Here is a 25,610-nt window from a genome sequence, read left to right on the forward strand (position 1 = left end):
ATTAATTTTTGGCTGTGTTGGGTCTTCATTGCTGCCCGCAGGCTTTCTCTAGTTGCGGCGAGCGGGGGCTACTCTTCGTTGCGGTGCGCAGGTTTCTCATTGCAGTGGCTTCTCTTGTTGCGGAGCATGGGCTCTAGGTGCACGGGCTTCAGTAGTTGTGGCACACAGGCTTCAGTAGTTGTGGCTCACGGGCTCTAGAGTGCAGGCTCAGTAGTTGTGGCGCACGGGCTTAGTTGCTCCGCCGCATGTGGGATCTTCCCGGACCAGGGCTCGAACCGTGTCCCCTGCATTGGCAGGTGGATTCTTAAGCACTACGCCACCAGGGAAGCCCCTACTAATCATTCTTTACAGCAATTGTAATAGATCTACAAAACGATCATCATATTTTTTTCCATTTTTTTTGTTGTTGCTGCATAAGATGTTACATTAATTTGCTATGGCAATAAAACATAAAGCAATTGGAATTATTTAACTTAAAAAGTGAAAGTCCTTCTTAGTCCTCAAAATCCCACTTGTTTTTCCAAAGATAATCACTGTTACCCATTGGGTCTATACCCATTCCACACATTTTTCTGTGCATTTACATATGTACACATGTAAATGTACAATATATTATTAGGTTTGGATTTGCATTGTTGTGCATAGATGGGATTAGCTGTTTCTGCTACTCTGCACAGTTTTCACTTCTACCTCTTGGTGACTCTGCCTTGTCAAGACATACAGGCCAGCCCTAGATTGTTTATGATAGTAATCTGACTGGTCCACCACTGACGGTTTTCCATTTTTCATTATACACAATACGGCATTGAACTGCTGTGTGCACACGTGTGATTAAACACGTGTGATGGCTGCCAGGAGTTGGAGTTGCTGGATGTGTCATCACTGCCCAGTTCCTTGCAAGCCTGCAGAGCCTGCTACCCCTGCCTGTCACCATGGGCAAGCCACAGCCTCCAACCCCTGTCTTCTGTGTGGGGGGCCCGCTAGCTTCCCCTAAAAGACCACAGTGGGAAATGTGAGTTTCCTTTCCAGTGTTAGTTTTCAGAACCAATGAAATGTTTGCTTTAGATAGTGGTCCAAGCCTGGGAACACCTAGTGATTGGAGGGTAGCTGTAGACTTGATCATGCACGTGATGTTTTTATCCATAAAGGCTCCAAATTGCAAATTGCATTTACTGGAATCCTTTTATGTCGTTAGTGAACATGCTGAAAGCAACAGCCTCTTGCTGAGAGCTTTAGATGAAGGTCATGTTCTGAGGAGCGATATTGCCCAGGTGATCTGAGAGAAATACAGAGGTCAGAAAGCCCAGGTGTGGAAGGGGCAGTTGACCTTCTTAATTGTCAAAAATATGTCCCAAACATCTAAGTAATAGAAGTCATCAGGCAAATATGTGATAGGTTCAATTCAGAACACACAAAGAAGAGGGATGTATGCATTTCAAAATGAAGAGAAGGATGATTTCAAAACCTGCATCCATCCTTCCGATTTCCTGTCATTTCTTCCTACGATTCCCTCACTCATGCTTATCTCTTCCTTATCTACCTTATCGTCTCTGTCTTCTGAAAATGATCCTTTTTCTTTTCTCTGTAAAACCAGAAGTAGACATGAATTTCATAGCCATCCAGGAGGTGAGTTATCCCCTCATGAGCATATTCTAGAAGGAAGAGTGTACGCAAGGGAAGGGCTTACTGAAATATCTTTAATTTGGCACAGAGGGAAACAAGCCCTCTATTGAAGCAGGAGAAAGTGACCGAGAACCCACGACATACAAGCAATGGTTCATCTCCACCCGATCGCTGAGCATGGGATCTGGCTTCTACTAATAGTTACAGACGGGACGCATGTGCAGAGCTGGCGAGGGCATGAGGGCCTGGGCCGCACCCAACATGGGGGCTGAGACACACTCTACTCTTTTGACCACCACACATCCCCGAGGTGCCCAGTGAACTACAAAGAAGACTTAGAGAGAGGCCTTATCGCTCAGCCAGCCCCGATTGGGGGTCCAGTAGAGTAGCGGAGTCCGGTGAGGACCTTCCGATTCCTTCCCAGTCTCCGAGTCAGTTCCCTGAGAGGATTTGCTTCTAACTGTGCCGAGGAGGGGTTGTCTGGCTCTTATTACTCAGTGTTGTAACTCCGAGGAAGAGGCCCTGTCAAAACATGTACCTCATTTTTTAACCAATCTCACATAGAACTTTTAGAGAGAGAAAAAAGGCAAGAAACATTTCTGCTGGTAGATAATCCCACAGTCGTGACTCAGAGTGCCAGGGAGGTACATGCCTGTGTCATCTGAGCAGAACTTAGTTCATCAAAACGTCCCTTTAGATGCTCAACATCACTAATCATTAGAGAAATGCAAATGAAAACTACAGTGAGGTATCACCCCACACAGGTCAGAATGGCCATCATCAAAAAACCTACAAACAATAAATGCTGGAGAGGGTGTGGAGAAAAGGGAACCCTCTTGCACTGTTGGTGGGAATGTAAATTGATACAGCCACTATGGAGAACAGTATGGAGGTTCCTTAAAAAACTAAAAATAGAATTACCATATGACCCAGCAATCCCACTACTGGGCATGTACCCTGAGAAAACCTTAATTCAAAAAGAGTCATGTACCACAATGTTCATTGCAGCTCTATTTACAATAGCCAGGACATGGAAGCAACCTAAGTGTCCATCAACAGATGAATGGATAAAGAAGATGTGGCACATATATACAATGGAATATTACTCAGCCATAAAAAGGAACGAAATTGAGTTACTTGTAGTGAGGTGGATGGACCTAGAGTCTGTCATACAGAGTGAAATAAGTCAGAAAGAGAAAAACAAATACCGTATGATAACACACATATATGGAATCTAAAAAAAAAATGGTTTTTTAAAAATGAAGAACCTAGGGGCAGCAGGACAGGAATAAAGACACAGACGTAGAGAATGGACTTGAGGACATGGGGAGAGGGAACGGTAAGCTGGGACGAAGTGGGAGAGTGGCATTGACATATATACACTACCAAATGTAAAATAGATAGTTAGTGGGAAGCAGCCACATAGCACAAGGAGATCAGCTCAGTGCTTTGTGACCACCTAGAGGGTGGGATAGGAAGGGTGGGAGTGAGACGCAAGAGGAAGGGGATATGGGGACAAATGTATATGTATAGCTGATTCACTTTGTTATACAGCAGAAACTAACACCACATTGTAAAGCAATTATACTCCAATAAAGATGTTTAAAAAAAAAAAGTCCCTTTAACAGTCAGATCCTCAGGAAAGCAACTGCAGCAGGGACGTGGGTGTCCCCAGCTCAGTGTGTGACACCTGCTGAGCAGGTCACGGGCCGGCCGGGCAGAGGGTGGAGCAGGCAGATGCTCTCCTGCCATCAGCCGTGTCCTCCTCACTCTGGGAGCACTTCTGGGCAGAAAGGCATTTGTAGAGTAATTCCTAGTGTCACTTAGGCGACGTTCAAAACTGTAAACGTGCATCTGCTGTGTAAACAAACATAGGCGAGAGCTGAGTGAGCTCACAAAGCAGGCGGAGCGCCCTTCCCATGTAGACGGTTCCCTGGCCAGGGAGTTCACATCCAGGGCCATGGAAAGGCACTGGGGACCGTAGGTATTTTGGAGCAAGAGGAAATATCTTACATTTTTAGTACAGCCCTATTATCGTCAGAGAACCTGAACTTCAGGGAGGTACACGACCCCACAAATGTTCACACCAGTGTTAGCTAAGATGGGTCTGGCTAATCTAGTGATAATGCATCTATTTACTAGTATTTCATGAAAAGAACAATTCTATTTTTAAACCATTATATTATGATTTCAAAATCAATAATGTCAAATCCATCTGGAATTGCCTTAGGAGGATCTGATAGAGATGAAACCGAGCAGGACCCTGCGGGGCTCCTGGGCACGGGAGCCTTTCTGTTCCACTCCAGCCTCCACGACCTTCCCTGAGTCCCAAAGGGCAGGTTTAAACAGTTGCTAATCCAGGAAGGGAGGGGCTGCAGAGACAAGGGAGGGGCAACCAGGAAACAATAGTGCAGCCTTGGGGCAGGGTCTTCTGGTCCCCCTCCAGTGATACACAGTACACTGTCCTTAAGCTCTTTAAGATGTCAGCATTCTTCATACCAGAGAAGGACCACCTGAGGCTACATTAAAGGAACCAGAGAAACCTATCAAGAAGATCACCTGAGACCAGATTAGAGGAGTACAGACCCTGCACACACCCTAATCTTATCGGCAACCCCATCCTTGAACTATTGCTATAAAGCTCCTCATCAAGTCTTCCCTGGTTGGGATACAGAGTTTTCACTGGCAGGAGCCCACTGTGTCCCCCTTTGCCTGGCAAAGCAATAAAGCTATTCTTTTCTACTTTTCCCAAAACTCTGTTTCCGAGATTCGATTTGACACCGGTGCAGAGAAGCTGAGTTTTCGGCATCAGAGAGAGCAAGTTTGGCTTTCAGAAAGTTAAAGTAATGGAAGCCGAAGGCAGGAAATGTCCCCCCAGCCCACTCATGTTCGCCAGACTCAGTGGATTCGGAACACTCGTGTGTGCTCACACCTCTGTCTTGGGAGGACCGGGGCTCTGAATTCTGACCTCTAGTGATGAGAGTGCAGGTCTGCGGGTACAGAAGACATTGGTGTTCACCCCTGATGGAGACGCATTTCTGAATGCAGACGATGTGTGGGTGTGAGCCTGATATGAGGATGGTTGGGGGCATTTGCCTTTGTCACATAAACGTTAAGTTTACAAATTGTACTTCACACAGAAGAACCACTGGTGTTGAGAAGAGTTTCTTGCACTTCTAGCATGTGTGTGTATGTTTGTGGGCGTGTGCGCATGTGTGTGGGCGTATGTGCGTATGGGCATGTGTTGTGTTGTGTGAGTATTGGTAGACAGAAAAAGGTCACAAAACACATTGTCCTCAAAGATTTTGTCAGTGTCATTGGCTATATGCTACTCTAAATAAAATCACAAATTATAATTTGTATTAAAAGCATATTTTAAAATATTACAAGGTAACTCCAAATTAATGAGTCTAGACTTTGATACACACAAAAATATACCAATTCTCATGCTAATTTTCAAACTTGATTGTTCAGGGTAATTTTAAAACCTTTCTAGCTCCACGTGCATATTTCTGAATTGTTCTGTTCTTTATGTGTTTGTGTGGGTAAATCCTTATTCGGGAAAATGATAAAATCTGTATGGTTGCGTTTACAGGCTGCCTGTGTATTTCACGGGAGGGTGTGTGTTATCTCACTTCAAATCCCGCTTGCTAAGCACCCTGACTATTTTCTCTGTGTTGAGGTATTGCGCAGGAAGCAGAGGACAGTGTCCTTTAGAGGATTTATGGCAACACGTGTGGGAGACCCTCAGGGTCTCTTCATTTGCCTGGCACACTCCACTGCTACCCATTAAGACTTGGGCTGTTATTGCCATAGACTAGATTTAACGAGCATCTCTGAATTTGGAGGTTTGCTCCAGAAACAATAGCTTCAACAAGGAGACCCCCAGCTCTCTCCACTTTCTAATATTCTGGTTCAGCCTTTTCTTCTTAACCAAAATACATTATCTCCTTGACAACAAGGATTATTTTGAAATAATCTTGGTATTTTCTTTTCCAACTAGAACAGTCAAATTTCCTAATACTGAGACAATCTTTCAGAAAACCTTGAAGAAAAGTTGATAGATAAATTCTAAGTTTACAGTAAATAAGAAAATGTCTTCTGTTGTTGTTCTACAAAAATAAAATTAAGCTGACATTTAGAAACACCCTTGTCATCAACAGACTACATTTTGTTATCAATGAAATCACATTATTTCCAAGAAATTGTTACACATCTAAAGTATTTCTCATTTATTAAGTTGTTTCTTAATTGCATCCAAGTGTTAAAGAAGACAATAATCTTACAAATTGGTGGTAATTGGTCAATTTAAATATCAAGTGCACTTAGTTTTACCTTCAAAACTAGACAGGTATTTTAAAAAGTTAAATAGCTTGGATTTCAAAATTAATTAACTCAACAATTAAAAACACTTTCTACTTGTCCATCCTGGCCCTTCATATCAGGATTTCTGAGTAAAATCCTGTATAGTCCTTCGTGTGCAGTTGCTTATTTGTAAACATAAGTCCTTGTTTTAAATGTAAGAACACAAAGAAGAGGGTTCTTGTCAATCTCCCTCCCCAGTTATTCAAGCTGCTGTTGTGTTGTTGTCTTGTCCTTTAGAAAATGAACACGAAGGAGAATTGGTGAAATCACGTCCGTGGGCATCTCTGAACTCTGACCGACTGAGGGAACAAAATTGGACCCAAAGAGCACCTGCCGGGCCACTGAATTCAGGTACCTGCCGGCTGCTCTCAAGGGGCTGAGGACAAGGGTCCCCTTTCCCTGCACCCGCCATGTGCTGTTGAGTCACTACTCCCATCCCAGCTTCTCGGTACTTCCAGGCTTCTGGGAGGTGTTAAAATCCTGTTGTGCATCCTTTCCAAATAGACAGTTTATGCTAAAAAGAGCCATTGGCAGTTAAATTAGATGCTGCATATGTTGTTCTTGCTACTAAAGCTATACAGGGCGGGGAAGACGCCTGCATCCTTCGGGGTGTTTTTAGGGGTCCCCGGGATCCCTAGTGCAGAGTATGTGGACCCTCAGATGAAAAGGTGTCATTTTGAATCACTGCCCCCAAATCTGCACTTGCTACAGAAGTAACGGGTTAGTAAGGTTTACCAATTATGGCTTGGAGATTGGGGATGGGCCTATACCAAACGATGGCTGCCGGGCAGCACCTTTTTTTAGGGAATCTCATAGGCTGGAGTCTCCATGACTGTAATGTGAGTCAGTTCCCACCTCTGCAAAGCTCAGCCTCTGAATGTGTGCAGGAAACTGACTTCAGAAGCGCCGATAGGATCTTCTCAATACCCACGTGCAGGATCCATTTTACACATGGTACTTTGCTGGGGAAAAATAGGAAGATTCTGGTGCACTGGTAATTTCTGAGAACTCCGGAATGCCTTTTAAGGTTCACTGTGCAATAGCAATTTATTTGTCTGCCGGCTCCCCCATTTGCCTGTCTGATAATAGAGCTACTTACTGCGACGTGGAAGTTAGAGGCTAGAATCTTCTTCTACATGCCGCAACCTTGTGGGTGCTGCAACCTTTAAGAGCTTTACGAACTGGGATAATAGGTCACAGTTGCTCTAATTATTTTCTTGTCTATATCTCGTTCACTTTCCCCAAAGAAACCCATTCATTGGTTCCGTCTGGGGAAGGCATTATGTTTAATTGTCATTTCCCTGGAGTTAAAAAAAAAAAAAAAAAAAAAAACTATGCACATTGAGTGTTAAACTGATAGTTGACTTTAAGGTCAGCTAAAGTTTCTGAACTGTAGTCGTTTCATCCACAGAGGTTATCTTGTCTAATCTCATTGAGTTTTAGTCATAAATTAAAGAATGTTTAGTGGAATATTTTATACGGGTCTGAATTGACATTTCTAGCATGGTGTCAAACGTTCAACATTTTAATGATGGTTGTCAACGTGGTGTACTACACAGCATTCAAATACCAATCTCACCAAGAATTAAACAAGAATAGATAGATGGATAGATAGATAGACAGACAGATAGACAAATAAGCTAGAAATCCATGTTTGCACTCTACACGTGGCCTTGAATAGGTTTCTCAGTGGAGGCACAACACTTGATTTTGAGACGTGTGCATTTTCAAGGCGGATGGTTGGACTCGCTCAAAAAAGATTTTAAAATTCCAAGGCTCCAGCAGGCGCTGGTCTCCCGTTTGGCACTCAGCCTGCCCGGCCTCTCCCGAGTGTCTGTCGCAGGCCCTGGAGGTGGTCACTCCTCTGGGTGTAAGAGGAACTTGAGGGTTATCCAGGCCAATGGGATAATAGTCATAACCGCAAAAGCACAACCAACACTCGCGTACAATCTCACCCGGCCTTGACCACTACCCACCGTCTCTCACCAGTGGGGCTCTGGTGACAACACTCCAGAAGGTCCACATGGGACAGGGCACACAGGGCAAGTGGCGCTCACACTTACACTCTGATTTCTGGACATTTTTACCCATTCTCTCATCCTTTGAAGATCAGTGTTTGGCCCTCAGGGGATAATCAATATATATTTGCTTTAAGTGTGTCATAAACACTTTAGTCCCTGGGCGATGAAATAAAACAGTAGATTGAAATAAACAGATTAGCATTTTAAAATGGGAACACTGATGTGTCATAACAATGGTTTCTGGGACAAAGGATAAATCTTCACATGATCATCTATAAAAGGAAAAGGTGTAAATCATCAGATTGCTTAGATTAGGGTGGGCCAACTTTTTATACAAAGGGCCAGGTAGTAAATATCTTAGTCTTTGTGGGTCCTGTGGTCTCTGAAGCAACCACTCGATTGTTGTGGGAAAGGAGCCAGGACAAGGCGTGAGCAAGTGCGCAGGGCTGTGTTGCATTAAAACTTTATTCTCAAAGTCGGCAGCAAGTGGACCTGGCCCTCAGGCAGGAGTTTGCCAACCCCTGGTAAATATCTAAATGAAGAGTTCCTAAAAGCCCCAGTCATTTCTGGAAAAGTGAATATGACTCTTACTCTCTCCTCAAATTTTATTACTTGCAAACTCACCCAATAGAGTCTACGATTATTGCCTGCAGGGAAGTCGCTCCACAGACAAGCGCTTGGCTGGTGTGTGAGCTGAGTAGTCAGGATGGAGCCTGCACAGAGCCTGTGAGAAGGCGGAAGAGCGGCTGTTACACCTGCAGAAGGCGGGGCAGGCCCATGAAACCCGTGGGATTTAGAAAGGAGAAAATTTTCTAGTGATTTCATGCCTTTTTCAACAGCCTGCCAAGAAATATCCAGAAATCGTCCTGAAAGTGGTGTGGGTATCAATTCAAATTAAAACCCATCCCCAGACGCATCGTCCCACTTGCACACACAGAGAGCTATGTGTGTCAAGCCTCAGGGCCAAGAGAACTATTCCATCTATTTCATTCAGTGGTCAGTGATGCTGGTATGAGTCACCAGGGCCATGTGTAGGGGCTGAGCTACGGCGCAGGCAACACCACACAACTTGGTAAAATGTGATCCATTCAGTCTGTTTTTCCAAATCCTCTGCAACTCCAAACATATATATGGAACATAGGCAATAAAACACGGCATACAAAAGACTTCTCTTGAATTGCAATAGATTATATATCAGAAGCTTGATAAAGGGGTTAATCGTGGAAAACACTTTAATGATGCTGTAGATTGTTTTCCAAAAGGCTATTTGATGAATGTCTCAAACTTTTTATCTTATTTGAGATGTGAATCGGTAGCATAAATCATGTAGTTAAAATGCGGAATATTAACTGGTATTTTCCATGGAAATGATTTGCTAGAATGCATGTATCTTTAAAGCAGTACTTTGGCAATTAATAAATTATTTTAGAACAGATCAGAACAGGAGAAAATGAGCCGTAGAAACACAACCTACGGACACTCTCCTGCTGTGACACACTAAGTAGTTAAGAAAAGAAAGGCCGGCTAGTCCCACTAGTTTGATGTCAAGCCAAAGAAATTTGGGTAAAAGTTGGAGACATCCCAACCGGGAAACAAACCCTAATTCTGCCACAGGATCTGTGTGACTTCGGAGAAGTTATTTAACTCCTGGAATCTGAGCCCCAGTTTCCCCATCAGTTAAATGGGCATAATGCTTTCTTCTTAACACAACTGTTATAAGGATTAAATGAGATATAAAGTGTGTAAAGCACTGAATTCTGTCCTTGAGACACAGAAGGTACTTTAGCGTTTCAGTCAGCTGTGTTGTTTTTGAAGTGGACAGTGGGTTGCCTTTAAATATCAGATTGCAGCGGCCTGAGTAACAGTCTTGCCGTTCTCGGGCCTGGGGGGTAGCTCCAGAAAGGATTAAGGTGGATCTGGCCTCCCTGATTTCTTGGAAGAAGAAGCTCTTGGAAAAGGGGGAGGAGTTGGCGGGCAGTTGATCCGTGAAAGATCCAGAGACGTCACTTCTGGACTTGAAGTACAGCCTACCCAGGGCTTTCCCTCTCCATCCAGCGCCTTTTATCCAAAGCTTCTCGGTGTCAACTTGCCATTCAGAGAACTGGGGGGTTCCTGACAACACAGATGATGTCTTACTCATACTCCAAATTCTTTTTCTCTTTTTTTTTTGGCTGTGCTATGCGCAGCATGCGGGATCTTAGTTCCCCAACCAGGGATGATCGAACCCATGCCCCCTGCAGTGGAAGTGCGGAGTCTTAACCGCTGGACCACCAGGGAAGCCCCTATACCCTCAATTCTTAGCACAGCCCGGGCTGCATGCATGGGGCAGTTGATGTTAGTTTCATCAATGAGTGGATTATTCCCCGTGTGAAGATTTGTTATTATACGTTTGTAACATATAAACAGAGGTCATATCAGAATGGCCTCTAATAAATGTGACCGAGTGTGAAACGTAGGGTACAGAACTTTCTTTTTTCATGTCCCAACATTTATGTAGTAAAGGTATGTGTATATATATAGTTTTAATGGGGTCAAAAGTGACAGGAATATTTACTTTTCACTTTATGCCATTATTTTCCACTTAATTTCCTGGAGTGTGTGTGTCACTATATTAAATGCAAGGTGATGCACTCACTCCACCAAACACCTCACTTACGTGGTGCCTTCTTGAAGGTCCATCTTCTCTCCGCTCGGCCCCAACCCTCCTGCAAATTAGACGGTCATAAATCTGCAAACACTAACCCCGCTGATTGGAGGCCATCTATTTCCCAAAGTGTTTCTGAGTCTGTGTTTCTTATTGGCACAAGTGAAGGGAGGATATCTAACCTACATTTAAAAGCAATAAATGAATATTTTTTAAATAAAAGTTGTTAAATAAATTATTGTAAACCTCATCCACACATGTAAGTGTATAATCGTGTGCACTTCTGTAACACATTTTTTGACTCAGCTGCTACATGCCAGACATTATAGATACAAAAAGTGGAATTAGAGAATTCTGCCACAAACCTGTTCACATTTAATCATTTAACAGGGAGGGGACACATATACCCCTTAAAACCCACACACTGTGAAAAGAGCTATAAAAGTGGTATGCATAAAGTGATAAAGTATAACGCACCCTAAAAGTGGGAGAATCTCAGTGTTCCTGAGGAGGGCACGTGGATTCCTGGAGAATTAGCACCCGGGCCGCAGTCCACGGGGACCCACGCGCTTTGCAGACAGACGTGGGTATTTCAGACATCACATCAGCATCTGCAAAGATCCAGAGGTCCGAGTGTGGGAGCAGGAGGGAACGCGGGGTGCCATGAGTTGGCGGTGAGCTCTGTGGATGGTGAGGCAACCTGAGCAAGTTTAAACACGGCAGATAGGAGCAGACCTACCCTCAACAAGATGGTCTGAAGAACGGATGGCCCGAAGAGTCTGGGCAGTGGGTGAAGGTCTCACCGAGGGCAGGGCTGCTTGGGATGAGGAAGGGGAGGGTGGCTGTAGAGGCATGAAGGATGGTGTGCAAATCCAGGTGAGACACAGATGCTGTCACACAACCATTTGGGAAGCGTGACTGTAAAGTATGTAACAGCCGGGACTTTAAAGCAGAAAGAAATGACACACTCAGTCCTTCAGAATCTCAGTGTTTTCATCTGTAAAACAGGCGGGATGTTTTCTGATTTGTCGGGCTGTTGAGGATGGCATTAAACAATGCACATGACACATGGAGCTAAGTGTCTCGGGCCCAGTTCAAACTCCTTAAATTGTAGTTATTGTGATGATTATTCATAAAGAACCAAGACATATTCGCTTCGCCATAAAAGATAAGGCAGAAGTAATCTGATTTACATCTGTGTTGTGCTTTCTGCTATTCCAAAGTGCCTTCTCTTGCCATGCAGCTGTGTAAAAAATGAAGACGTGCTCCATGAGCTGATGTAGAAAGATTTCAAGGATATTTTGTTAAAGAAAAAAGCAAGATGCAGAAGAGAAACAGAAGTCTGAACTGCGCATCTATTTGCTTGTATTTGCATAAAATCTTCTGGACGGGTGGACAAAAAGCCAATAAAAATGTCTCTGTGTCGTCACTGGACAGAGCAGGCAGGATTCAAGGGAGTTTCCATTTTTTTTTATTAATTCATTTATGCATTTTGTACTTATTTTTGAGCCTTGCAAACATGAAGGAAGGAAGGAAAGGAAGGAGGGGAGGAGGGAAGGATGAAGGAAAGGAAGGAGGAGGAGGAAGGTCTAAGGAGGAAACCAGACAGGAGGGAGGAAATGAATGAAGGAGAGGAATCCCCCTGTTGGGTTCCCTGGATGACGACAGTGCCCACGGAGCACAGCCGCTTCTAAATAACTTTTATGTTTCCTGCACTTACATTTCATGCATGCTCTCCTTTCTAAAATCCTCTAATTTAAAAGATGTTTTACAAAATGTAAAACAAGAAGCTATAGCATTGCTCGTCCACTTATTCAGTAATAGACTTATAATTTCAAGACCAACTTTTCAAAATGATTAAAAGAAAGTGTTTTCTAAAATACCATTCGGGAGATATCTATGCATTGGCAAAAAGTTGAACATATAGCAGCAGTCATACTCTTTAGGAATTCTTTCGAGTGTAAAAGGAAAGTGATTTTATATCTTATTTGTGTTTTTTAATGCAACAAAAGAGCTACAAAGAACATATTATGGAGAAATGGGTGTGTGTGAATATGGACTCTATTTTCTGATGTGATTGAAACACTAGTAACTTACTTTTTTGTTAAAATTACCGTCGGTTTATGTAGGATTTTTTTGCTCCCTTAGGAAATAAATGTTGAGGGCTTGAGGTGTGAGCAGCTCTGACGCCTACAACCTGTTTTCAAAAGGTTCAGGAGTACGTGTGAGCCTGTGAGAGAGCGTGTGTGTATGTGTGTGAGTGTGTGTGTGTGCGTGTGACTCATGTACCCACCAGTACTAAGCAGTGTGTATAATACGGTCCATGAAGGCACAAGGCAAATTTACTGCATCCGTTTTTCTTAAACATTTATTTCTTAAACATTCATTTAAAATGTTACATGTTGAGAGCAGAACTCAACATCCCCGTTACTATTTAAGTGAAGATAAGCTGTCCTTTGGGTGGAGTTTTCTGCGCCGGGCTCCCATTTCCCCCGGGGGGGCTGGTTCCCCCTCCATCAGAGCTTCACCCCTGGAGTCACCTGTCGGGCAGTGACCACCCCTCCACAGCGAGAGACTTTCCAGGGCCAAAGCCTTTATTCATGACAGAGCTGCAAGTGAATTCTGAGTACAAAGTACCCTCTCACTTTGCATTTACTTGTTTAGTGCCTGATCGAGTCACATAAACTTTATACCAGGAGACTCAGTATGATAATGTGTATACGTGGGAATGCAGTTGTAAAGGCCCACGACACAGGAAATTCCTCCTTTTGAGAAACAGTGTGTGTGCTCTCCTGAAAATTTTGTGTATCGTCTATAAATAGCTTATCTCTTTCTTTCATATGTTCTGAAATCGCTAAGCAAAATGTCAAATTTTTGTGAATACTGTCTTTCTTTTAATTTATTCTCACACAGAAAGCAAAAGGAATTGTCAGTCGTTGAGCACTTCTTGCACTAATGGAGCCATCATGCTAGGTCTCCATCACAGGAAAGTAAACAGAGCAGAAAGTGAACTTGGTTACCGTGGGGTCAGGTGCCGGGATCGGGGTTAGCAGGAACCCGCACTGATGCCGTGGTGCCCATGTACCTTGTTACATGATGTACAAGCCACCTGCAGTCACGCAGGGTGTAGAATGAGGCACGAATGGCCCCAGGAAGTGATGGCCTGGAGAGGAGTTTATTCAAAGGATGTAAAAATCTAACCACAGGAAAGAAGGAATGAAGGTGGGGGAGGAGGACGATAAAAGATAAAAATGCGAACCTAATTCTGTAAGGAACAAACAAACAAACCAAATCATTTACCTTCATCACCTCCAACACTCAAATGGTGTTATTGCATCATTATGATAAAGCAAAACAATTATCCCAATTAGCCAAATTTATCAAGAAAGGCTAAATTGTGTTCGCTATTCTGTGTTCGGTATCCATAGGAAAATTATATTTATATAAAATGTAGGCTTATATCTTTAAATTATAAAAATATGTGCAATGCTGTAGAAATACATTGAGGTTATATCTGCTACATTAAATGTTAGCCGGCCTATGAAAATCCTTGAGGGGAAAACATTTGTGTCTCTCAATGAACAAGATAAGCAACAATGTTGCTTTTCTTCATTGATACTATAACATTTATGCCTGGTCACATTTCCTTCTTTGTTGTGCTTCTCCGCTGGTCCCCCTGACAGGCTGAGCCGAAGGATGGCAGCCCGGGATGGCAGAGTCATTTTGTTTGTTTGTGTTGTTTGGTGTTTTACTTTTCACGACTACAAGCAGATGATATAAATTCTATTTCAGTTATAAATCTTTAAAATTCTTTGTCAGAAATCTTCCACTAATGATTTGCTCTTACAGAAAATACAAATAAGTGTAAGTTGGGCAAGTGGGAAGGTGGTCAGCACCTTAGAAGTGGTTGGGAGGCTCCCACCCCCAAGAACTGGGAAAGACGACAAATCAGATCAGCCCAAGCACCTATCACAGCAGGAGTAGGCAACGCAGCCTGAGAGTAATAGAATGTGTCCAGTGACTGTAACATTTACTCTCAGCTGAATTAGTCAGGCTGGACCAGGCTATTTAACAAGTGAGTTGGGAAGAAACTCAGGAAGCACGACGCGATAAAAGTTTATTTCTTGCTCATATCACAGCGCAGCGCTGAGGCAGCTCAGGCAGCCCAGGCCCCTTCATTCTGTGGATCTGCCATCTGGAACCTGAGGTTTCCAGGAAATCAGTGGGGCCTTGAGAAGCACAGGATGGGCGGCGCCAGCTTAAACCTTGCATTACTTGGAAATCAGATTCCAGACCCCAATCCTGCCTGGAGGGGACCTGGCAAGTACAGACCCCTAGATGGGGACCGAGCCCTGGGCCCATGCCCTCCCAGGGCAAGTCTGCAAGGCGGCAGTGACCTGGACCACCCGTGCACACAAAAATGCGCGTCCCACCAGCGTCCCTTCCCTGGTTCAGTTCTGTCTCCATAAGTGTCACTGGTACAATCTGGCCTCACAGGTCTGCCTCCCAGGGAGGGGCATGGACTCAGGTCTGAACGTCATTTCTGTTTCCCTCAGATGTGCTGCCTTAAACACTGGGAACTCGGAGCTTGGTTAATGCTTGGTTAATGCGGGTTGGTCCTGTGGGTAAACAACCCTGAGAATGTCTATTTCTGAAAAGACAGGCATGGGCCCCCGGCCTTGAACTTGAGTTTTTCAGAGTCACTCCAGAACCACCGACCTCAGGATCACCTGGGGTGATTTTTTCTCTCCATAGATTTGTGATCTCCATTCGTGATCTATTACATCAGCGAGGGCCTGGGTGACCATTTTTAATAAATACCAGCAGATTCTTATGTGCGTTAATGGAGTGGCTGTCGTCACCACAGCCGCTCGTCAAGCTTGCGAGCCCGCCTCGCCCGGCCCTGTGAACCTCCCTGGATGCTGACTGCTCACCACCTTCCTGCTTCACAACTGTGGGCCCAGTGAGCCTGGTTCTTTTTGGTTTTTTAAGTCTCATTACCTGTGACCTGGCGAATATAATTACTCATCCTTCTCTTTAACACTTCTTTTTCACTTTTTATCTTTTTATTGTGGACGATTCAATACGAGTGGCCAAGCTTGCTTCATCTGCACCCCTTCGGTCCTGCTCTCCCAAACATGGGTGACTTTGAAGTAAATCCATGTTAGCGTGTAATTTTATCCAGAAATTCTTCAGTATGAATTTTTAAAGTATAAAGGTTCTTTTTTGTAAAAGCATAGCCACCTATCAAACCTTTAAAAATAGTCTTAATTATCATCAAATATCCAGGCAGGATTCAAAATTCCCAGATTGTCTCACATACTTATTTGTACTTATGCGTCTGAATCAGAATCCAAATACCATCCACAGGGCCTCTTGCTGGCATGGCTGGAGGCCCTCCTTGGACCCCCATAGGTTTCCCTCCCTCCCCCACCTTCACACCCACCTCTTGTAACCCGCTCCTGGTGAAGCTGGGTCACTTGTCCTGTAGAGGGTCCCACCATCTGGACTTTGCTGATTTCATCCCTGTGGTGACATTTGTCATGTTCCTCTGACCCCTGTGTTGCCTACAAGCGGTGGTTGGATTAGAGGCGTCATCAGATTCTGATGTGACTTGTGTCTTCCTACTTCTTCACAATGAGAGGGAAGCATGTAAGGTCTGCTGTCCCCCCTTCTGTGATGTTACAGTTGGTCGGGGGTCACTAGTTATCAGCCAATCCATCTATTATCAAGTCACCCACCAACCTTTTCAGTCAGTGGTACTCATTACCCAGACTCAACAATTCTTCAGGTTTACAAACTGGCGTTCTACCATTTCCCTTCGTTGATTAGCTAGAATGCTTTCATAAAGAAATGTTCCTTCGTCAACTACTTGGCTCCTTTTGTATAAGAAAGCAAGATAAATGCTTCTGACCCTTTACCCCTTTCCCAAGTAACGATCTCCCTTCTCTTTTGGTGAGGACTATAAACTGTAAGAAGTGAAAAGGCATTTATTAGAGGAAAAAATTGCATCTCAGGAGGTTTTCCTTGTGTTTGCTAAGCTTACATAGTTTGTCTTTTGTAAATGTTAATACTGATGAGGACAAAAATAAGAACTAATTTTTTTAAAATTATTATTGAAATACAGTTGATTTACAATGTTGTGTTAGTTTCAGATATACAGCACAGTGATTCAGTATATTAGTATAAGAAGATATACATATATTCTTTTTCAGATTCTTTTCCATTATAGATTATTACAAAATATTGAGTATAGTTCCCTGTGCTATACAGTAGGTCCTTGTTGTTTACCTATTTTATATATAGTAGTGTGTATATGTTAATCCCAAACTACTAATTTATCCCTCCCCCTCCTCCTTTCCCCTTTGCTAACCATAAGTTTTTTTTTCTGTGAATCTGTTTCTGTTTTGTAAATAAGTTCATTTGTATAATTATTTAGAATCCACATATAAGCAATATCATACATTTGTCTTTCTCTGTCTGACTTGCTTCACTTAGTATGATCATCTCCAGGTCCATCCATGTTGCTGCAAATGGCATTATTTCATTCTTTTTTATGGCTGAGTAATGTTCCACCATGTATATGTACCACATCTAATAAGAACTGACATTTAATGAGCTAGCAGGCCTTATGTGCTGTGTGGTTGGCACATGCATGATCTCATTTAAACTACTCCACAGCCATGAAGTTGATGCTCTTATCATTTCTGTCTGCAGTGAGGAATCCGAGGTGTGAAGGGGGGTGTTGCATCTTGTCCATGGGTGTCCACCTGTGAAGTTGTAGCCCCGGGTTCCAGGTGGTCCAGTTTTGAGCACGGCAGACTGTGAACTTGCGAGCAGCTTCTTGCATGTTTGTGGGATGAGGAGAGAACAAGGATGCAGCAGACAGAAGAACGTTCCAAAGAAACACGTTTTCAGCTCTGTCCTGTAGAGAGTGTAGGCAGTTAAGGTGGTAGCATCAGGGGTTTAAGGTCATGTGGTTGGTTAACTGGGCTTAAGTACAGAAGTCGCTCCTGGCTTCTCCAGCCTACAAATGAACAAATGAACTTGTTTACAAAACAGAAGATCGTGGAGCCCGCAGCTTTGTTCTGGGGACATGAGCACCACCTGCTGAACCGTGGCGTAAAAATGCCAGCTTTGTCGGCAGGTGTGCGTAGGTGTGTGCAGGAGGGGAGCCGGCCCGAATGCAGGCAGCTTCCTCTGCAGCACCTTCCTCAATGCTTCCAGAGTACCTGGGATCCAGAAGGGAAGCTAAGGCCCCATGCACACCTGCTGTGCAGGTAATTACAGGGAGTTTCCAATCCTTCTGCTGAACACCTCTCACCACCGCTTCATGCACACCTGTGCCCCTAATTAGAACACACACTCATGGTATAGATGGGGTCTATTCAGCCTTGGTGCCTAAGAGTGTAGAAGAAGCCAGAACACTGGACCACTGAACCTGCTTGGAGTCTGCAGTCCCCAAGGGACTTCATGCACGGCACCAGTTACCTTCCTCGCTGTGTCTGTAGCTCAGGTGGACAGCAGGTCCGTCAGTACCATGCTGACTGCCCCCCAGCTTCCCCAGGTGTTTCCTGGCCCTGAGATGCTGGCTTTGCCTGACTCTGGGGTCCGAAGTCTCAGGGAGCATCTGCTGCCCCTGCCCTGGCTGTTTGCTATAGCAATCTGTCCTTGTCAATGTGAGAGGCAAGCAGGAGGACTCAGTTCATGCTAACAGAAGTCCTTTCGGATGTTAGATTACACTTCTTCCACAATTAAGGCTATTTATTTCCCTGACCCAGGGCCGTGGTGAATAATAGAACACTCTGTAGGTAAGAGCACACCCGGGAGACCTTCGAATCCAAACACCCTCTCACCTTCCAGGGGGCAGAGACCCTGGTTCCACCTGCTCCATCCACCGGCCACAGGAGGACCGAGGTGGTGATGACTCACTGCCATGGCTTCCCGTCCCTCCATGTCGCTGTTGACGCCTTTATATCTGGTTTCAAGTGTGTGTGTGCACACGTGTGAGCCAGTGTGTAGCTGCGCATGCATGTGCACATGCTGTGTGAGGACAGTGGGACAGAGAGGGGAGAGCAGAGCCATACGTGAGGACAGAGCCCGTGTGTGCTTATCCAGATTCCAGTTTGAGTCAGCATGGTGACCAAGGCTGGCTGAGGCTTCTGCTCTAGGCTTGAGAGTAAGGAAGAACATGACGCTAGGCGCACGTTTTCACAGGCTCTGCAGGTTTCGTGGGGAGCAGCCCAGGGATGACAGCCTGGAACACACAAGGTACTGGTGAGGTGACGCCCTGCCGAGCTGCTTCATGTTCCCTAGGAATCTGCCAAGACTTTTCTTGCAGATTTTCTTCCAGAAAACAAAGACAGACAATCAGAAGCTTTTTTAAAAAATCTGCCTGACAAGAGCCAAGACGTGTTTAAGATCCATCTCACTGACAACTCTCCAAAACCCACTGGCAGGGATACGGTGTGATCTGGGCATGCCACTCACTGCTCTGGCTCACAGGACAGATGTGATGCAGGAGAAGTGAACTTCAGGGACCAGAACCACCTAAATGCAGCCGTCAGAGCTGCCAGCCCAGCCAGAATATGAATACAGTGTCTGTGAGGTCGTTGGAGAGAAAGGGCCAGGGACCGAGAGCAAGGACCCAGGTGTGAAGTCCCATCCAGGGTTCAGCCTGTGAGTCAAATCTGAAGTCTTTATAATTCTGGAGATCTGCACGGTGGTTCCTTTGTCTGCTGTGGTTAGAATTTTATGGAAATAAAACCCAATCTAGTTCTAAGAGAGGCCCTGACTTACAAAATCTGTAAAAAAATCTGGTTTTGCTGCTTACAAAATCTCAGAGAGTACCCAGTGTGATAACAATCTCAGCATGAAAACATATTTCTATAGCAACAGATATTTTCTCTTCAATTAAATGAAAGCAAAGCAAAGCATCCCTATCCTATAAGAAAAACAGATAAAGTTAAAAGGAGGAAAACCATGGCATTTTTGCTCTCTTGGAATATTCATGAAATGTGTATGATTTTCTCAATTTCCATCTGGTGTCTTTTCTCATATATCCAATGCATATGTCATCTGAACTTCTCATGGGCTTCTGACTTTGTCAATAAAAAATATATTAAGAATAGTGTTCTTTGTGAAAATTGTAGTGCAAGTGAAACAATAACCATTAAACCAGTATTATTTGCAGCTCCATCCCATCCCCCACCATTCCCTTAAAAGTGACAGGAAACTCTTCAGAATAATAAGATAATTTCATTAAATGGTTGTCTTACGGAAGTCCAGTCCATGCGTATATTAAGTTTACTTAATAACTTGGTAAAATTATAAGCTACCTGATACGTTCTTGTTAAACTACTGAAGCAAAGTTATGAATAATAAGAATGCTTCATATCTCTATATACCACTTTTCCTTTTTAAAGTGTTTTCACTTACACTACATAACTTCATTATAGAGTTTTAAGAGCTGAGATAAAACCTAGAAACAAAGCTAATAATTATTCTTACGATTTTAGAAGTACATTCACTGATCTGCATTCTTTTTTTATTTTGTAAAAATGTCTCTGAATTCCATGTTTCTGAGTGAGTGAGTGAGTAGCGGTAGTATGTAAATGGAGCAGGTACTTCACCAGCATTTCATCAGGGCACATATTTTGCCAAACCAAATTGTACCATGACCAAAATTCTATGGTGCCTAGATGGACTTGATTGAAATGGCGAAATTTTCCCCAAAATCAATAGAAATTTGAGAAAGTTCAATTAGAACATGCTTGTTTTTCCTCATCTCCCCCAAGATCCTCCCGCTGCCCTCCTGTCTCATCAGGGACCATCCACAGCATCTTAGTTCACACCAGGACCATCAACTCTGCCTTAAATGAGGCCTCTCTTGTGCCATCAGGTGGTCCCGTGGTCCAGAAGCTGCCACTGACACCTCAGCCCCTCCCCCCCACCTTTACTAAGTGAAGGACAGACATCAAAGGAGGAAAACCAGCCTCAAGCTCCTTTGGGAGGGATCAAAACACTTTAATGGCTCCAATGAATCAAAATAAACCTGCAATAAACCTCTAATCTGTGTTTCGTTTTTAAATGAGACTTTTTTTCACACTTGCTCATGAGACTTGAATAGTCTGAGTTTTGCTGAAAATATTTTACATAAAACATGTAATTTTCAGTTGATTTGCATACGCCTATATAAATGTTTGGGAGTAGATTCCTCTTTGTTTTGGTCAAAGCACAATTCCTTTCTTGGGGTGCTCTGGGCAAGCAGAAGGCCATCTTTCCAGGAAACCAGATTTCTGCCTGGTGAATCAGTGCTTTGTGTTGTCTTGGCATTTGAGGATCTAGGTGGGAGCCACCCCAGCCTTGAGACTGACAACAATTTCTAGCCCCTACCATTAGCTTCCAAGACTACACTTTTCCATAACACAGTCAGCTCCCTAGAGCACAACTGCTGAGCACACTTGCCTCCAGGTTGGAACGAAAAATACACACAGGCTCCACACAACCAAATAGATGTCCTGAGTCCATGAGCTAAAATTCAGAAATACCCACTTGGGAGAGTTTTGCAGGCTGGTTATTCCAAATTTTTAAAATCACATTAACAGATTTTATATGCAGTTTAGAAATCCATTTTGCACTAAGGAGCAACACATTTGAAATAACAACATTTTGAAATGTATCTGTCTTCTCTGCTCCAGACACCTGCTAAGGGAGTCAATGTTTATTCCCATTTGATCACTATTGAGGATCTAGGGATAGTATCATCTCCTTTTTATGTATAAAAAAGTGAGGTGTAGAGAGATGAAGTCACGCAGATAGTAAGTAATGGAACAAGGTTTTGAACAACCAGATGCCTGAAACCAGCATCATTGAGAGAAGTGAGAAATGATACTGACAGAAAATAAAATTGAGTTGATCTTAGAATTGGAACTCAAGCACTTTGTGACCACTGAGAGAGAGAAAATGGCTCCAGATGGCTCCATGAGGTGCCAGCAGAGGATGGGCAAGATGCCTGTAGGTTACCAACAGACACTTGTACAGTGTTCAGTGCACAATATTTGGTGTGTAATAAAGCTTGGGAACTGAAGGCAAAATATTGCCCTGGAAAGATCAAGGGCTTTGGAGTCAGACAGATCTGGGTCCAAATCCTGATCCGGGACAGACTGGTGTGAGCGAGTGTCACTTCATGATAACGTGAGGGTGACCTGAGAATGCATGAGATAACATACCGCCTTCCTGGTTTGGTGCCCACACAGTGGATCCTCAGTAAGTAGTAGGTATCTATAGATAGAAAAATGTTTTCATCTTGCATTGCTTATCTTAAAAATAGGACTTCAGAAGGGCTTTTGGGTCCTGTCTAAGGGTTCTGAAGGTCAGAGACTGTACCTTTGTGGCAAGTAAGTCCCATTCATGGTACCCAAGAGCTTCTAACATCCAACAGTGACATTTAGCCACTTCCAGGAGGGAAGTGACCTTGTCATGTACTTTAGATATATGGCGATTACAACACAGATGTAATTTAAAAAAAAATTACCAATTATAAAAGTCCATCACAATACTTTTTAGAGAAAGTCATCCTAAGCTAAGAGTTATGAATCTGACTATAGTATTCACTTCATTCTTTAGGTAATCAATCGATGCCTCATTAATTTCAAGTTCCAGAATGTGTTATTTTTAATTTTCCTAGCTATCAAGTTAATAAATCTTAATTAATCTAAGTATTATTTAGGCAGAGTGGCTCACCCAACAGGTGGTGAATGGGTTTCAAACCCCAGGGCTAAGAAACCTACTCTTTGGAAGGTTTCTTCTTCCTCTGCAGTCTAATTAAGCATCAGCCCTTCCAGTGTATACACATATGTAGAAGGTGAAGCGTAGTCCTCAATAGGGGTGTCTATTGAGCTTTGAAGGCTCCACTGAAAATTACAAAAGTAGAACATGGACAGTCGAATAGTATTCCAGACCCTCCCGGGCTGCATCCCCCTTCACAGCCAGTTCCCGACCCTCTCCTTCCCTTCTGCTCTTTCCACCTCCCCCCTCCTTCTCTCACCCACGCCATCCCACCAACATCCCCTCATTCCTCAGCCTTTTGTTTCGTCTGTGTGTTCTCATGTGGTCACCTGTTCTCACCTGTTCTCACCTGACCCCCCAGGTTCTGGCCCTTAGCGAGTCCACTTTGCCTTCTCATCCAAACCTCTTCAAAATGTGGTTTCAGGTCCTCACTTTGCCTTCAGTCTTCAACTGACTGGCTGACCCTCCTCCAGCTTCAGCCAAACTCACTAATGTCGCTGAGTTCTGACTTCCAAATCTAATTTACGTGTTTTAAAATTCACCTTGAGGGGCCTCCAAAGTGCATGTGACATCACTGGTCATGTTTTAACAGGATTTCCTGTGCACCCTCTGCCCTCCTCTCTTCTCTCTCTGCTCCTTGCTGCTGGGTGACCCGCTGTCCACCTGCAGCATCCTTGCTCTGTGTGCTCCCTTAATCTCCTCCACTACCACGGTCTAAGGTGCCACACGTGCTGAGGACTCTTAGCCTGCCCCCAGCTCTGACTGTTTACAGACGACCACCTTGCCTTTGATAGTGCCCCAGACGCACACCCAAGTGTGGTCCTCCTTTCCTCTGAAGCCTCTTCCTCCTGCATCCTTCTGATTCAGGACGTCAACATCCTCCAGTTACACAGCTAGCATCACAGACATGTCTCCTCCCTCTAGCTTGTGTTCCTCCTTCAGTGGGTCATCCTTCTGATGTCAGGTCCTAAACCTTCCTCTCCACCCCTCTCCCTTCCTGCCATTCACACCCTGAACAGAATTTTACCATCTCTCACCTGGACCACTCTAAAGACCACCTAACCCATGTTCCTTGGTTCTAGCTTTGGGCTCCTCAAACCTATCCTCTGTACAACTTTTATAATAATCCACATAAAATCATAATGTATCTATGACACTCCCCTGCTTAAAATCTTTCAAGTCTCTCCCATCACCTAGGGGACTGCAATCTTTAATCTGGTACAAGGCTCATGATTCTCTGCCCCCCTTCCCACCTCTCTTGCTGCCACTTTACACCACGTACCTGACGTATCAGGGTTCAGCTACCCACGGACACCTCCAAAGATACCTGACTTTGCTTGAATGTGCCTCTGCATTTGATTCCTGTCCTCTGTTGGTACTTGCCATGTAATCAGCAGCACCTCCCCTAGGTCCTGCCATCTCTACGTCTGCCCCCATCCCCACACTGTGATTTCAGTGATCGTCTTATTCCACAGCACTCATTTCAAATGATATATTTCCTATAGTATTTTTACTTGCTTTGTTTCAATATTAAAGTCTTCCTTAGGGCAAAGAACAAATCCTATTTTCAGCTTTTGCCCCTGAAGCCTCCAGGGCGTGCCATATAGGCAGTACCTGGTATTGGGTACTGATTCCCTACTCAGTATTATTGAAAGTACTTGGAGTATTGACTCCATGAGGGAGTAACGCCTTCCCTGGTCCTTTTCCCTCTTCATAAGCATGTATAACTAACAGTAGATACACACAGCCTGCCTATACATTTTGATCTCCTCCTCCTGTCCTATATAGGAGAAAAGTTTTTGAGTTCAATATTCATAAAAGCAATGGTCTGTTCTCACTTTGGTTTGTAGCTTTGCAGAAGTCCCCCATGTCAGAAGTCTGGTTGTACATTTTGCATCTTTGAAGAAAAATAAGGCTGAAAGTGTTAAACCATTAGGATAATGTAGGAAATTCCAGGCGTTGGAAGGAACAGATATTTGGATGTTCTTAGACTAAAATATTCAAAACAAATTAGCATCATCTATGATGTGATTTCTAAGAAAAATTTCAATTGTATCAAAACCCGTGGTGGTCTAAGGCTCTTTTGGAAGAGAAGCCAAAGTTGCCAGGACAGTTGCTCTCCAACTTTGGCTTCCAAACTACACTTTGCAAGTTAAATATTGGCTTATTTTTCCAAATAACCTAACTTACTGCAGTAGATGGACACCTAAAATCTGAATTGAATTTTCTTACTAATGTTAGGAATGACTCTATTTGCTTAGTTTTAAAATGTGTCCAGAAGTTGAGATGAAACATAAGTTTCAGCAATGTGAAGGGTCTGGTCCTCTGTTATCTGAAGCTTTCCTCTGCTTCCTCAAGGAATGATCCAGTCCTGGAGCAAGGAGCCCTCAGGACTCCTTACAACCCAGCCTCACATCCTCCTCAGGATAACCTAGTGCTCAGACCACAGCCCCCTCCCCTTTCCCCATAGCCTCTGCTACCCCCAGGGCGAGGGCAGGTGGAGGGTCAGGGGTAGGGGAGGGGAAGCGCGTGCTGGGCAGATGGCAGACGGGAACTCCGGATATTGTAAGCCTGATGAGGTAGAGGCTGAGTTAAAGGCAGTGGGCAGTTGGGAGGGGATTGGGAAGCAGAGGCCTGGGTGGGAGCTGGTAACACTGTGACCCCGAGCGGTGCCGTTAGAGATGGTCAGTGCAGTGAGTGTTGGGCCTGGAAGCATGGGGTCTGCAGCACGACTGAGCTCAAATCTCAGCCCCTTTACCAACAGCGAAGTGTCCTGCGGAGTCTAAGAATGTGCTCTCCGGACCCGGCTTCTCCCTCTGCAGATGGGAGGGATGGTGCCTTCCCCGCAGGGCTATTGAAGGTGGGTTTGGGCAGCTCCTTTGATGAGGCCGGCAGAGCGCCAGGCACAGAGCAAGTCACTGAGTGGATGCAGCTCCACCCTCTCTCCTGGGGTCTGATGCTTCCTGTAAGGGGACGGGGAGCCGTCAGACCCAGCTGTGCAAGCTCTGTGGAGCAAATGGGTGTGGGCTCTGGGTTCAGTCCTGTCTGAGCCACTTGGGCTCAGGTGGCTCTGGGCACGGGCATCACTTTGTTCCCTGAATCATCAGGGTCCTCACTGCGTGCTTGGCACCATGCGAGGACACGTCAGTGTCAGCTGTGACCTCCTC

At 44.3% G+C, this 25,610-nt stretch overlaps 1 protein-coding gene across 16 annotated transcripts in view; it reads left to right on the forward strand.

Annotated features, from left to right (window-relative positions):
* MYT1L (myelin transcription factor 1 like) overlaps positions 1-25,610 on the forward strand; it is a 417,110-nt gene that overhangs the window by 137,845 nt on the left and 253,655 nt on the right. For 15 of the 16 annotated variants that reach the window (XM_082427029.1, XM_082427020.1, XM_082427023.1 and 12 more), the window contains exon 3: positions 6,226-6,339. The exons of the other annotated variant lie outside the window; for it this stretch is intronic. The gene's annotated coding sequence lies outside the window, so the exon portion shown is untranslated. The remainder of the gene's footprint in view (positions 1-6,225; positions 6,340-25,610) is intronic. 16 annotated transcript variants of the gene reach the window in all.

Source organism: Balaenoptera physalus (genome assembly GCF_965194825.1).
Source record: "Balaenoptera physalus genome assembly, chromosome: 15".
NCBI classification, from domain to species: Eukaryota; Metazoa; Chordata; class Mammalia; order Artiodactyla; family Balaenopteridae; genus Balaenoptera; species Balaenoptera physalus.